We start from the raw sequence: 14,508 nt of genomic DNA on the forward strand, positions 1-14,508 counted from the left end.
CAAGCCTAAAAGAGTTTGAGAAACATGTTCAAGGTTACAGAGCTAGTAAATAGTGAGCTACAATTCAAACGTAGGTAGTCTAATCCCAAAACCTGTATCCTTTTCACCATACTCTCCTACTGTAAATTATAGAGCTGGAATCAAATGATCTCATAAAGTCCCTTGAAGAGAGCCATGGTTCTGTAATAACATATAAGGTTTCTTAGAGATTATTGCTAAATATAAGGTCATTGCTTAGAAAAATACTTATTGAGGTTAGGAGCCACAGAGAGAAAAGAAATAACAATTAGTTTTCATTTTTTTGTTCAGTAGATATTTACTAAGCACTTACTATGTACCAGAACCCATACATATTTTACTTGATAGATCACATCATATGTTTTTCACATTAGTCTTGCCAAGTTGAAATAATTATCATTTCCATTTTACACATGAAGCAACTGAAACAAAGTCATACAACTTGCTGAATGTCACAACTAGCAAGTAGCCAAATGTTGATTCGATGCGGACTTTGAAATTACAAATCTCTATTACAGGAACGGCTTGTGCCCTCTTATTCTGTATTGTACCCTTTCCACAAGCCCTAGTTCAGCATCATGCAGCCCAGAAAGCCTTTCTTTAATGTTACCCTTCTTGTGGTATATTTCTTGTGTGTACCACTCATTTGGAACTTCTCTCTCCTTGGTCTACCTCGAGAGCTACCCCATTATGCTCCCATGCTCACACACAGCAGATACATAATCAACATGACTTGATTTAGTTATATAAATGGTGCCAAGAAAGGTGCTGTGCAGATTCCTGAACATATTTTCCAAAATTTCTAGGATGACCACATGTGAACTGTTTCAAACTACCATGTTGCTTCTGACTTTCTTTAAATGTTTTTAATCACTTGCATTAATATTTCTTGGGGTGCTTGTTAACAGTACATTGTCCTGGGTTTCATTTCAGATTTACTGCATCAGAGCATTTCAGGGTTGGGTCTTCCCAAATTCAGCCTATGCTGTTCCCATTGTCTGAAGTGTCTTCTCCCAGATCAGTTATTCATTAGGATAACTCTCTTTGTATTTCTCATGTTGGCTTAGATGCCCCCATCTCTAAGAATATTTCTTTTTACCCCAGGCTGAAGGTGTGCCCATCGAACTCCATTTACCCCTTTGTGTGCCCATTGAACTCTTCAGTGTTTAGCACTCTGAATGCTCTAATGTCCTTGTGCCTTTACTTATATGTCTATTTTTCACAACCCAGTGAGCAACTTGGGACCAAGGACTTTCACTATCATATCCCAAGTTCTTACACAGCCCCTGGCATATAGCAGTTGGTCAATAAGAGACAAATGCACAAATAAAAAGAGATAATGGAATTGATGAGCAATTAGGAGCAGTTAATTTCTCCTCAAATTTCTGCCAAGAACACACAGGGACAGAATATGTCTTTATTCAGTGTTAGTGAGGACATCACATTTTGTACGTCCCACCCCTCCCCATGCTCAGCCATTTTCTCGATGGCAGGATTTGAGTTACAATTAATAGTCATAGAAAAGCAGAAGGAAACCACAAGAGTTGATGGGGTTGTTTGTCGTACTCATCTGGTTTGAAAAGGACACAAATGCAGTAAATTTAGATGTTAATGGGACAACAGCCTAGCCTCCTAAATAGTTCTGGGCAATGTTGACATGGCTTCTGTTGAAATGCAGGAAGAAACCAGTAATGACAAACACATAATTTTGCAAATCACAGTATTTCAAACAAAACACACCCTTTTGGCAATACAGGCTAACTACAAATTGAGGGAGCCGCTGTTCCCTTTTTTTTTTTTTTTTTAATGTAGGATGTTTTTGTTTTTGGTACCATGTAGCGGGTGTTCCATTCTCTTGCAGGCTCTTAATAAATGCTTCTAGATTAGACTTAAATAGCTAGTAGCCTTCAAGCTCATGTATGTGAAAAAGAAAAAAAAATGCCTTTGGGATTCCTTTTCTTTGTCGTCCACATAGTTAACACAAACCTGCCTTTGGAGAGGGCAGGAAAATCTGCTTGTTCACCCAAACAATGGGTTGGGTGCTTTGGTGGGTTGGTGGTTTGTGGAAAGATTCTTGATTCATGATAGGAATTACTCTTAGGTTTTGTCTTGAGTTTGTCTCTAACTAGCCAGGTGACCTTAGATAAGACACTTGACTTCCATGATTATTATTATTATTATTATTATTTATGCCCTTACTTGTCAGAGGAACAAAATTCTAGCTTCTGTGTTAGCTCATATTTTTATTCTGAGGATTTAATGAGACAATGTTCTAATGAGGGTTCGTCTTCTATATAATAAGCAGTCACTTAAAAAATACCAAGAATATTTATAAGTAAATGAACCTATTTGTATAAAGGTGTTTTGGAGGTATAGAATTACCCAAGAATATGAAGGCTGTCAAAAGGTCAGAAATTTCCAGAGAAAATTATTTCTGAAGGATTCAGGCTTCCTCCTTCTTATTCAGAATCTGTTAACCTCATCATCTGAGCACTGTTCTCTGTCAGATTAGTCCTGAGAGAAAAGGGCCACACCCTGGATACATTGTGATAGAAGGAGAAATAGTAAAGACTTACCACAGGAAGGAATGATTGAAGCCCAGGTGGAATGTTCCAGGGTGGGCCCATGGATTGCCACACCTTGGGATCTGAGGCAACAAAACATGGGAAGGGAGAACAGAGAGAGACCTAAGCTGAAAAGGCAGCATCTTGTACTAATTGACAAAATATCCAACTTGTATATAGAGTTTTGTGCATTGGGCTTTGGGGTCATGACCAGTGGTGTGGTGATTAATATTTTCCAATCAATTCTTTGGGTGGTGGGCAGGGGTGGGGGTGGGGGGCAGGGAGGCGGAGGGGAGCCTTAATTACAGTATGGTTAAATTCCATGGTGGAAACACATCCACTCTGGCTGATTTCTAGCCGCTGATGGTTTAAAATTTTTTTTTTTAACATTTTTATTTATTTTTGAGACAGAGACAGAGCATGAACGGGGGAGGGGCAGAGAGAGAGGGAGACACAGAATCAGAAACAGGCTCCAGGCTCTGAGCCATCAGCCCAGAGCCCGACGCGGGGCTCGAACTCACGGACCGTGAGATCGTGACCTGAGCCGAAGTCGGACGCTTAACGGACTGAGCCACCCAGGCGCCCCTTAGCCGCTGATGGTTTAACAACAGGCTGGTAAAATTTCTGAAAATTTAACAATCAACTCTCATGAGGCAGTGTAAGCCAATTTAGGCAAAATAGTGGATAAGATAACTATGAGGTTATAAGAACTTTTGATAAAAAATTTTCAAGAGAAGTGAGAATTTGCTAACCGACTCCCATGTTCCCAATACCTGGCTTCAGTAATTATCAAACCATGCAAATTCTTGTTTTATCTGGATCCCACCTGCTCCTTCCATCCCCAGATGGGTTATTTTGAAGCCCGTTCTTCAAATGTGTCTCTAAAAGATGCAAACTCTTTAAAAATGCAACCATAATACAAAAAAAAAAAAAAAAAAACCAACAAAAAACAAACAAACAAGAATAATTCCTTAAAACTATCAACTAACCACTAAGATTCAAATTTGCCTGAGTACATAGGGGTTTTTGGGGGGAGGGGGAGGGTATACAAATCCTATCCAAATCAGCATCCAGACAGTTGTATTTAGTTGATACAGCTCTTAAATCTCTCTTAATCTATAGGTTCTCTCTTCATCTCCCCACCTTCTTTATTTTCTTTGCAACTTATTTGTTGGGGAAACCAGGTCACTTAAGTCTTAAGTTTTCCACAGTCTGAATTTTGCTGATTTTACTTCTATAGTGTTGGTAATGGGTTCTCCTGTCCCCTGTCTTTTTTCTATAAGAGCATAATTGGATCTAAGCGCTTGATCTGATTTAGGTTTCTCTCTCTCTCTCTCTCTCTCTCTCTCTCTATCTATCTGTGGGGGGAGGGGAGACTACATGCAACCGCAAGGGTCTTTCATGGGGAAGGGTGGAACTTTTTCTCATTGCCTCCTTTTAGGGGACACATCGTGTCTGGTTCTCTCTCCTTTAGTGATATTAAGATTGATCAGTGGGCTCAGCTTGAAATGGATGACATTCAACATTGCCAAAAAAAAAAAAAAAAAAACCCACCCCAAATCTGCAATACATATTTTCTTTCTGAGTCTTGAAGATGCCTTTTTACCACAAAAACATAAATCAATATACAAGCATAAACACTTACTAAATCAACCCACCCATCTTATTCATGATCGCTTCGCCTCTGAAAGCTCTTGCTGTGTTTATTTTCTCTGCACTGAATCTGGTGCTTTGACTAGGAAGCCGTAAATCCAGTTTTTGATGAAATACAACGTCACCACTAACGCCCGGTCGGCAAGCATTCCTTGCCAATGTTTCTTCTTAACCTTGGTTTGGTAAGTGGTGAGCGTTCCGTTACATTTCTTTCAGGACATCCCAGCCAGAAATTTCGTTTCAACCTTCTAGAAACTTTTTCCTCGAATGTTTAATTTCTGACGGACACAGTATTACCAGGACATTCACATCTGCCAGGTTGTACGGGCAGGATGTGAGGGTGCCTAAGGTGTGGGCAGATGAACAAGCTCTCTCACCTGGAGTCTGGCTGGTTATTCTAACTTTCTCTAGCTACTGGTTAGGCCTTCATACACTTAGAAGGTTGCTCTTCTAATCTGAACTGTGTGAGACTTTGGCTGGAGGGTAGTCCTGTGTCCCGGTTATGAAAGAACACATAAAACAACCCAGTGCCTGATCATTCTCCCTGGCTGTCAGTGAATCATGTGTAATAGCATCTCCATGCAGTTTGCGCCAATTTGCTTGCAATGGCATCCTTTTCCGTGGGCTTGCTGCTCAGCAGGCCCTGAAGCAATCTATGAATAACTTCCCAACAGATGCTGTTTATGAATTGAAGCAAATGGCTTCCCTGTTTCTCTTTTTTCTCACTTCAATAATTTTCAGTTACATTACGATGAATATTTATAGTCCTGTAGCAGTGCATAAAAATGGAGAACAAGCAGACCTGGGCATTGTTTCCTACGTGAGTGCTGTTCTAATGGGTTTTGGCTGACTGGTTTTAATAATGTTCTGCTGATGGACTGAAAAGAGAATGCAAATTGTAGATCAGTCATTTTCGTTCAGTGTTTTAGCAGGGTGGGCATTGACGGAGCGCTGGCCGCATCCTCGCGCCCAGACGACACCTTCGCTCGCCGCAACAACCTGTCGTGTCCTGTGTGTCTCCTCTTTCTCCTTCGTTTGAGTAATTTCAGATGCATGACTTCAGCACAGACTCTGACACTAATGTGAGGGCTCATTAGGTTTATTTTACCACTCTCTGCAGGTATTACTATTTGTGACTCAGGTGACTAAGTGCATTAGAAGCCGGGGCCCAGCTCATATAATATTCCTAGGAATTAAAACGTAAAATCACAGGGAATAGATTGGTTTTGATTTGCTGGCTGCTGCTGTAGAAAGGGACTGGTCCACATTTTACTCTAAAAGGGATTTTCTAAGACGCTTCACAATTCCATGTTTTCTTAAATATCACGAAAAGGAGAGGACTTCTATCTAAACATACCTCCTACATTTGATTCTAAGGGAAGCAACTGTGTTTTCAGTGGCTTATGTTTCAAAGAGCTGATATACCTTACTTGCACTTTCTATTTACAATAATGAGTTAGTTAGCTAGCCTATATTTTCCAAACCATTGACTGTGTCATATTGGCCCACATGCAAATAATTGCCTGTTTGGCTATTTGCTTATAAATAAGAATGTTGAAAATTATATGTAAATATGTATATGCATGCACCGTGAGTATATATTGAAGCCTCCCAAAATATTCAAATTGTCCCATTTTCCACTCTTGCGTTATGAAATGCTCGCCAACTCCTGAAATGAAACCACATTTATTATGCATGCAAACCCACAATATCTTTACCACCTATCATTTGTATGCTACACACTCTTGGTTGTGCTGTAACACAACAATAAAAAAATAAAAAAGGCAATTTGAAGAGGAATATGTTTCTTGCTCTAACTGCAGAAGATGCCAAGAGTGATTTTCCTTTGACAAGAAATATAACCTGCCATCCTGAAATATTCTAAAAATTAATGAAAAGATGAAGAATTTAATATTTGATAGAGAAATGTTATTTTTAAAGGAACTAATATACAGCATTATGTCCCGAAGTGATTATTCTGCCACGAAAATACAAAAAATAAGACACTCTGGAAAGGTTTCCAGGCCTGGAACAAAAGTACTAAGAATAGGCTACTTTTACACAACAATTCGCCATAGTGCTTTCTTTTTGTTTTAAATAATAGTAATACATTATATAAGTAACAAATGTTGAGAGTACATGAAGCTAATGAGAAAATGGTTCTCCTTTCTAGATAACTATAGTTAACAGAGACTTGTATATAATTTTAGATGGTTATATTGAAGATGTGGCATTTACACAGAAATGCCTCTCTTCAAGGGAAACATGTTCCCCTTCTCTGTTGTAAATTTCTTTCTTTTTCTTTTTTCTTTCTTTTTTTTTTTTTTTTTGGCTAATTCCTTAATGATCAACAGCTGTGCTTGTTTCTAGGTGGGCAAGACTGTTATTCAGGTTGTTTCTTCCATATTGTTCCTTCACCCAAGAGTAACATAGAGTTTCCTTCTAAACATGCCTTTTAAAAAGCAAGAGGAGGCTTTGGGGGACATTGTTACTTGCTGATGACCTTTTTGGTAGTGGCCACAACTTCCGGAAATGAGTCTCCTTCTTAGTACAGAGGTGCTGCAAAAATGTTATTTGGGTATGGAAGGTTGTGTGTGAGAAACTTAGGTCTGGAATGTTCCTAGGTTACTGAGGCCCGGCAGAGCTTTGAATCTAGGTCTATATGACACAAAAGACCATCCTCTGGACCAGTGTGTTCCATCAACCTGTCACAGCATCTCCCTAGTGGCTGGAGGTGGACAGAGCTCATTGACAGAGGAGGCCATCCATCCCATAGGTGATGTGCTCTAGATCGATGAGACATTCCAGATCAACTTGTTACTATCAACTAATTCCCCCCTTTATGACCAGAAGGGCTGCAATTGTCTCCACATGAGATGGAAATTGGGGCAGTAGGGATTGTAAAAGTTATGTGCATGATACTTACATCTGTAGGTGTCCGCAAAATCTCGAAATGTAGGCAAATATATCACTATTATTATATAATATCATCAAAGAACTCTTCAAATTATAGGAAATAAAATATTATCTTTGTTTCCAGACTTCGTAGACATCCTGTTATCCTTCAAGACAACTTGAAGAAAAGATTTTTTTCCCTTTGAAAATGTGCATACATTTAATACATGGTGGTATTGAATATATTATTCTGGGGTGACTGGTGGTATTAAATACATTTTTCTGGAGTGCCTTATCTCAGTCGATTAGGCCTCTGACTCTTGATTTTGGCTCAGGTCATGATCTCACAGTTGGTGAGATTGAGCTCCACGTCAGGGTCCACGCTGACAGTGTGGAGCCTGCTTGGGATTCTCTCACCCTCTCTCTCCACTCCTCCCCCACTCCCATGTGCATGCTCTCTCTCTCAAAATAAATAAATGTAAAAGAAAAAAATATGTTTATATATATGCATATATAAAATATATATTATTTATATATATTACAATATATAAATAAAATATATATACATATGTTTATATATAGAGATTTATATAGAGATTTATATAGAGATTAAATATATATATATATTTCTTTGATTTATCCAGTGTGACTAAATTGCTTGGTCATGTTTTTCCTGTCTATCCTTTCTTATCCTTTCTCATCTGTTCTGTCATATCCACACCCCACATAATTCATTTATCCATCCATCTCTTCATCAATTTGACAAATTATGTTTGTTGGGCAATTACTGGCAGGCACTATAGTAAACACTAGGGATTCACTAGCAAATAAGATAGAGCCTGAACCTACCCCAAGGGAATACTGCCTTTAAAGGGGTTTCTAAACCAACATGAAGCCTATTAGAACACCGTGAGATAAATGCTAGAATAAGTAAGGGAGATAACATGCAAATGTACCTGGATAGGTAGAGGAGGATGGTGTATAAACAGAGACCCGAAGGATAGTAAGAGTTCACGGTGAAATATGTAAAAATGACATAAAAATGTTCCTGGCAGGGTCCAGGATATGTAAGGGCCAAGTGAAGAAAAAAATGATGGCCTTGTAAAGAAACAAAAGGTATGTGTATCTGGGGTCAGAGTGAAGTAGGTGATTGGGAAGACTGAGCGAAGACAGGCAGACAAAAGACATCATTAGAGGTGAAGGCTGGAGGGGTAAAAAGGTATGGTGGGATGTGATTTTGAATAGGGTGTGGAAGCCAGGGTAAATATCTTAGGTTCCATTATTCTGAGAGTAATGGGAAGTTAAGATGGTTTTCAAGGGGAGTAATGACATGAAATTTTCGTTTTGGAAAGAACACTGTGGGCACAGCATGGTTGTGGTCCATTTGAGAGGTGAGGGTAGTCTGAACCAAAGGTGTCCAGAGAAGTAGACAGAATAGCATGTTTAGTGGGAAACCACTGTCTCGCTTACCAACATTTTCCTCAACTTGACGTTCAAGATGCCTCCCATTATGGAGCTTGCTTCTCAGTTAAACATTAAAACCCAGTAGGAACTACTGTTGGGGCCAATAGGAATTCTTTATAGTCCCCTGAAAAAACTTCTCCTTTTGTTCTTCCAGCCTTTTCGTACTATTTTTCCTTGTTGTCTTATCTATAGTCTCTGGGAATCTTTTATATAAATTTGTATAAATTTATAAATTTCATATGAAGTTGATGTACCTTGAAGCACTGTGGGGAAGGGTATAGGCTTTGGTGTGGGACCCACATGGGTTTATGTCCTGGGCCTACTACTAAATAGCTAAGTGACTTAGGACAAGTGTCTTAACCTCCCGAGCCTCAATTTCTTTACCATTAAAATGGGCATCGACATCATCATCTTCTTTATTTTCCAATTTTAAAGCCAAAGACTCACCTACCACAATAACCTTTGTGGTGTCTGGTTCATTAGGCCCGGAGGCAAGTCCATGATTTATAACAAGCACCTCCAGAGAATTCTAACTCGTATGTGAGAAATGGAACATTAGTCCAAGTTCCTTTTCAATCAGTGTAAATATAAATTCAAACATTTGAGGCAACCTAGACTAAAAATTTAATTGTTGGGAAAATCAGACTTTGTAAAATATTAACACCACTTGGCAATTACATGTAAACCTTGTATTATTTTACTAGCATAACCCAATAACTAGAGGTTAGATGTAGTTAAAAATGATTGTTGCCCCAGTCATTGTAGAAGCATGCATTTTTAAAGAGCACATTTTAAACACCACAGAACGTAACCCATGGCAATTCTCATGGAAATTAATTTTTTGTTTCTGGACAAAGAGTTCAGAGCCAATCAAAAATCAATCAATATAAACACTAATGTAAATCATAATTAAGGATGACAAATAGATGCTTGTACCATGTTAAATAATGTATTTAAAGAAACAAAAATCCAAAGTAACAGTTCAAAACCAAACCATCAGTTTTTATGGGATCTATGATGGTGATATTTCTCTTAATTTCCTCGGAATTTTTCTGGTTACCAGTAACTGACTATAAATGCCTTCTATGGTTTTGCAAATGCTGAAAGGTGGGAGTTCCATGATATTTTAAAGGGAGTTTAGGTTTTCACGTACAGATTCATTTTAACCAACTCTTGATATTCATTCGCTGCATCGATAGGGTCATATGGTTCTGAGATTTTTCCATGGGAGACCGCTGATGTGTATGGGACTCATAACTTGAAGGACTGGTGGGCATCTCCCATGTGTTTGCTGAAGTCAATACCTACAAGAATTCATGCAAAGCAAGAACATAGATGATGTCCATTTCAAAGGAAGGGTTTATAGGAAAAAACACGGGCTACAAAAGCCCAGATACTTTTATCTTATTAAATCAATTTATTTATTTTTGAGAGAGAGAGAATGCGTGTGAGCAGAGGAAAGGCAAAGAGAGAGAGAGAGAGAGAGAGAGAGAGAGAGAGAATCCCAAGCAGGCCTCTATCAGCAGAGAGCCCACCACGGGGCTTGAATTCACAAACCATGAAATCATGACCTGAGCCAAAATCAAGAGTCGGATGCTTAACCGACAGAGCCACCCAGGCGCCCCAAGCCTGGAATAATTTTGGATAACATGTATAGTAAGGAGCCATCAACCGGGTGGCAAAGAGGGGAGACAACCCCACGAGGAGTGCCAGCTCCACTGTGATCCAATGAATACGGTTCACACCTGGAAGTAACTGTTGCCATAGTACACAAATAAAAAATGAAGGTGAAACACCAGCGCATTCAGACCTCATAGAGATGTTGTGAAAGTCAATTTGCTGGCAAAGGGGCTGAGCATTTGGAAGGAAGGTATAAATTTATTATATCTCTCTACAGGTAGTTAGTTATATTTAAATAGAAGCCATGCATTAGAAGTACAGCAACCCTTCTAAGCTTTCAGTATTTCTAATGAGTTATTTAATTTTTTATACTTGTAATGTGCTGCCTGATCAATAAAGCCTAGATAAAAGGTACTGTACCAGGTTACAGCTTATATTATTAAAGAACACAAATTTAAGATAATGACTCTAGTTTGTACTACTTCAAAGTAAATTTCTGTTTCAAGTCACCAGCTGTTTGTATTTGGCTCTTTGAAGGTAATTTTCAAAGGGATCTACATCTGTAACGGAGGTACACAGAGATCATTGTCTTTAAAATTTAGTCCATAAGGTATCTTCATGTCTGAATCTGAATTTGTCTGTATAAATGACTTGGCGGGCTATGGGTTCTTGGCTTTCAGTGGGCATCTGGGGAAGCTGAGGACATGTGTGAATCAGATCTTCTGAATACAAAGCATGGCTGTACCGAAACCAACCGGCAAAATTTACCTTGTCAGCAATAATGGTAACCTACCTGTTCCTCTCTACCATGTAGAAAGTTAGGTGGCAGGATTATCTGATCAGTCTAGTTAGTCTTTTGCACTCAGTTAATCCTCAGGCTAAGTTTGCTTTGTTCCTTGCATTACTTGGGTTGGAGAAGGTCTCCTTGAATAAGTTGTGATTTAAATTGTAGACTTTTTGGGGTACCTAGGTGGCTCAGTCGGTTAAGTATCTGACTCTTGATTTCTGCTCAAGTCACGATCTCGTTCACTTGTGAGACTGAGCCTCATGTTTGATTGAACCCTGAGTCCGGTTCCTCCCTGGGCTTGGAGTCTGCTTAAGATTCTCTCTCTCCCTGTCCCTTTGCCCCTCCCCCCCATCATGCTTTCTCTCTTAAACAAACAAACAAGCAAGCAAACAAACAAACCAACAGTAGACTTTTTAGGTGTAGTGGTAATCCTTAGAGGCATATACTTCTTATGGGCTTGGTAGATTGACCTGGAAAAACTGACAGTGTTCCAAGATCTAGATTTCTTTGACTTTCTTTCTCTTTTTACTATACTTGCAGAAATGGCTCACTATAGTCAACAGGCTCTGTGGACTCAAGCTGATATGAAAAACTATTTACTGTATCTGCTAGGAGTAGAGTGTTGTGTCCTAGCAATTTAGATATGTTATCTGATTTAGTGTATGCAAGAACTCTAGAAGACCCCCCGTTTTGTAGATGAATAGACTAAAGCTCATGATTATTAATAATTTGCTCAAGCCCATAAATCCAATGTTCAGTTACTTCTAAGGCTTCCTCCAACAGTATAAAATCTTGATTCCATGAATTCATTACTCTTCTGTAGAATATAATTTGGGATAATAACTGTCTTTTTTTGGTCTCATCCCTATTCAAGGGGTTTAGTTAATAAATTACTAAGCACCTTATTACTCCCTGGTAGAGAAGGGTTTTTGCCCACTACTTAGGGTTTCTCATGGCAAAAACATGGAAAACAGCGTTTTTTAAAGTCTATTTAGAGAAAGAAAGAGAGCGAGCATGAGTGGGGGAGGGTAGAGAGAGAAGGTGAGAGAGAATTCCAAGCAGCCCCATGCTATCGGCACAGAGCCTGACATGGGGCTTGACCCCACAAACTGTGAGATCATGATCTGAGCCGAAATCAAGAGTTGGACCCTTAAGCAACTGAGCCACCCAGGGGCCCCTGGAAAATAGCATTTTTGAATGTTTCTGATGTACTGTTGTTCTTCTCTGTAGAGGTCAAACAAAAAAGTCCTTCCAACCACTAAAAAGTTAGATTCATGAATTATAAAACTTTTAGTGCTTACATTTTATTCCAGGAATTGTCATGGCAGCCTTTTTTTTTTTTTTTTTAAGTAGGCTGCAAGGACTGGTTTGCAGTGAGCTGTAACAATCAGCTAAAAATTTATTTTTAAATGCTACCTGTTGCATTTCCAGGACCTACCCTGGGAAGATAAAAAACAGAGCCCTTTCTTAACTCAATTAAGAACACCACAAGTGATATCTCCATTTCCCTGTGTTTTCTCCCAGCATGAGATGACTCAGCCAGAAATAGCGTGATAATATCACAGATGTTCCTTTGCTCGGATAGCTGGTTATTGCTTATCTCAATGATATTTTAATACAAACACACAACTGTTCACCCTGTTTTATGGCTGTCAGAATTTTGCTTCATATTTAACAAATGGAAGTTTATGAGCAGATGTATCATTGACTCAGATTTACTCTTTCCCTCATTATGTTGCATGGAAAAGCTAACTGCTGGAGAGGGTATTAGCCATATCTGCACTGATAGACTATTGGAGTCAGGTTGTTCATCTTGTCCGTCACTTCCCAGCAACTTCATAGCCCTGTGAGCTTCAATCCCTCTTGTTAGGACCAAAAGATTAAAATCTGAATCTAGGATCATGCAAAAATTTCTTCTGTTTTTGACAACGAACTATGTTTAACAGCACCACATTCTCCCTTTGCTCCAGGTACAACTTTGCAGAAAAACCAGACATTTTCCTCAACCATCGTCGTGCATAAATGATGGTGTGTGTCTGACTCAGTGTACTCATCAGGGCTCTGGAACCAGACACACACAGCTTCAAGTTCTGACTCCCTAGTGATTCGGTTGTACGACCTTGGTCAATTCACTTGCACTTTGACCTGGTCCCTTTCTGTTCTCCAGCCTCATCCCGAGCCTCCATTTAAACTCACTTCCGTCACATCAGCCTTTTAATTGTTTTATTGAAACAAGATGCAGGATTTGTCCTCTAATGGGCCTGACGCCTCACCCAGGAGGAGGAGGATTTCCTTGGGAAATTCATCTCGAGTGTCACTGAGCAAGGTGCTAGGCTGTTGGCAATCACTTCCACCAATTGGAAAGTCGGTCTCCAAATCCACGGAGATGAGGTAGAAGGTTATGGAAAACAAACAAAGCAGACAAGCGAGACTGGAAACCAGAGACCCATCCAGGGAACCTGCTGCAATTCCTACTGCAATTACAGGGTGATCAGCAGCTGGGAAACTTCATAGGGACAATTTAAGCCAAAACAATTTACAGCTCTAACAGAATGTTGAGGAATCTGGTTCCAGGTTAAAATTCTCTCTGTGATCTTTGAGACCCAACCACAGGCAATTCCCAGACTTTCCCCAGCGGGTCTGATCAGGGGTAGCTGCCCTCCCCACACCAGACTGGGCGCATGGGGAGTGCATTGCAATTTGCATTCCTGTCCCAGACCTCTCTGATGAGACCTCCTAATCAGGGGTCATGGCTGAGGCCTTTTTCCCTATTTTGACCTGGTACCTTTCCCCGCAGACCCCTTTTTTTCCCTGCATCTTCCTCTTCCGGTCCATGGGCCCATGAGAACTCAGGAGACTTGTTCAGGGCTCCTCAGCCATGAGAGGAATCCCCCATCTATGTGCATTGCCCACCCCTGCCCCTTGCCCATTACACTTCCACGGGGGGCAATGGAAAAATGGGGAAACCACACCTCTCTTGTGTCCTACTCTGTCACAGTACTACCTAAATGCTTGATAGTTAATGTCATTTTGCTCATTGTCCTAATTGCCCACCTCGACACCCGAATCAGGTGTCCAGGCATATCAATAGATATGCCACTGTGTTTCCTGTTCTGTGCATTTTAATAACAATACTAAGAAAAGCTAAAATTTACGGAACAATAATTCAGCACTAGGCACTGTACTTTAAGTGCTTTACAAAAGTTAATTAATTTGGCACAATTTGAAAGTCATTATCGTTTCTAGCCCCATTTTGTAATGAATCTTAGACAACAAGGGGTTAAATTGCCTTATTTTATTCGGATAGTAAGTGAGAAAACCAGGATTGAAGCCGGATAATATGGGTTGCGAGCCTGTACTTCTAACTTCTAGGCTGAATGACTTCTCCTTTACTTCCTTTGAAAGCACCTGAGTCCTTCCCCTGATTCTGACATAGTCCCATTGGTCATGTAACTATGCTGCTATGAAGTCAGGGCTGTCCTTTCCCTCCTTGGACCTTTTTCACTT

Source organism: Lynx rufus, unplaced genomic scaffold (assembly GCF_022079265.1).
Source record: "Lynx rufus isolate CCGP_SWC_20201006 ecotype Redwood Valley unplaced genomic scaffold, mLynRuf1.p SCAF_4, whole genome shotgun sequence".
In the NCBI taxonomy this organism is placed as follows: Eukaryota; Metazoa; Chordata; class Mammalia; order Carnivora; family Felidae; genus Lynx; species Lynx rufus.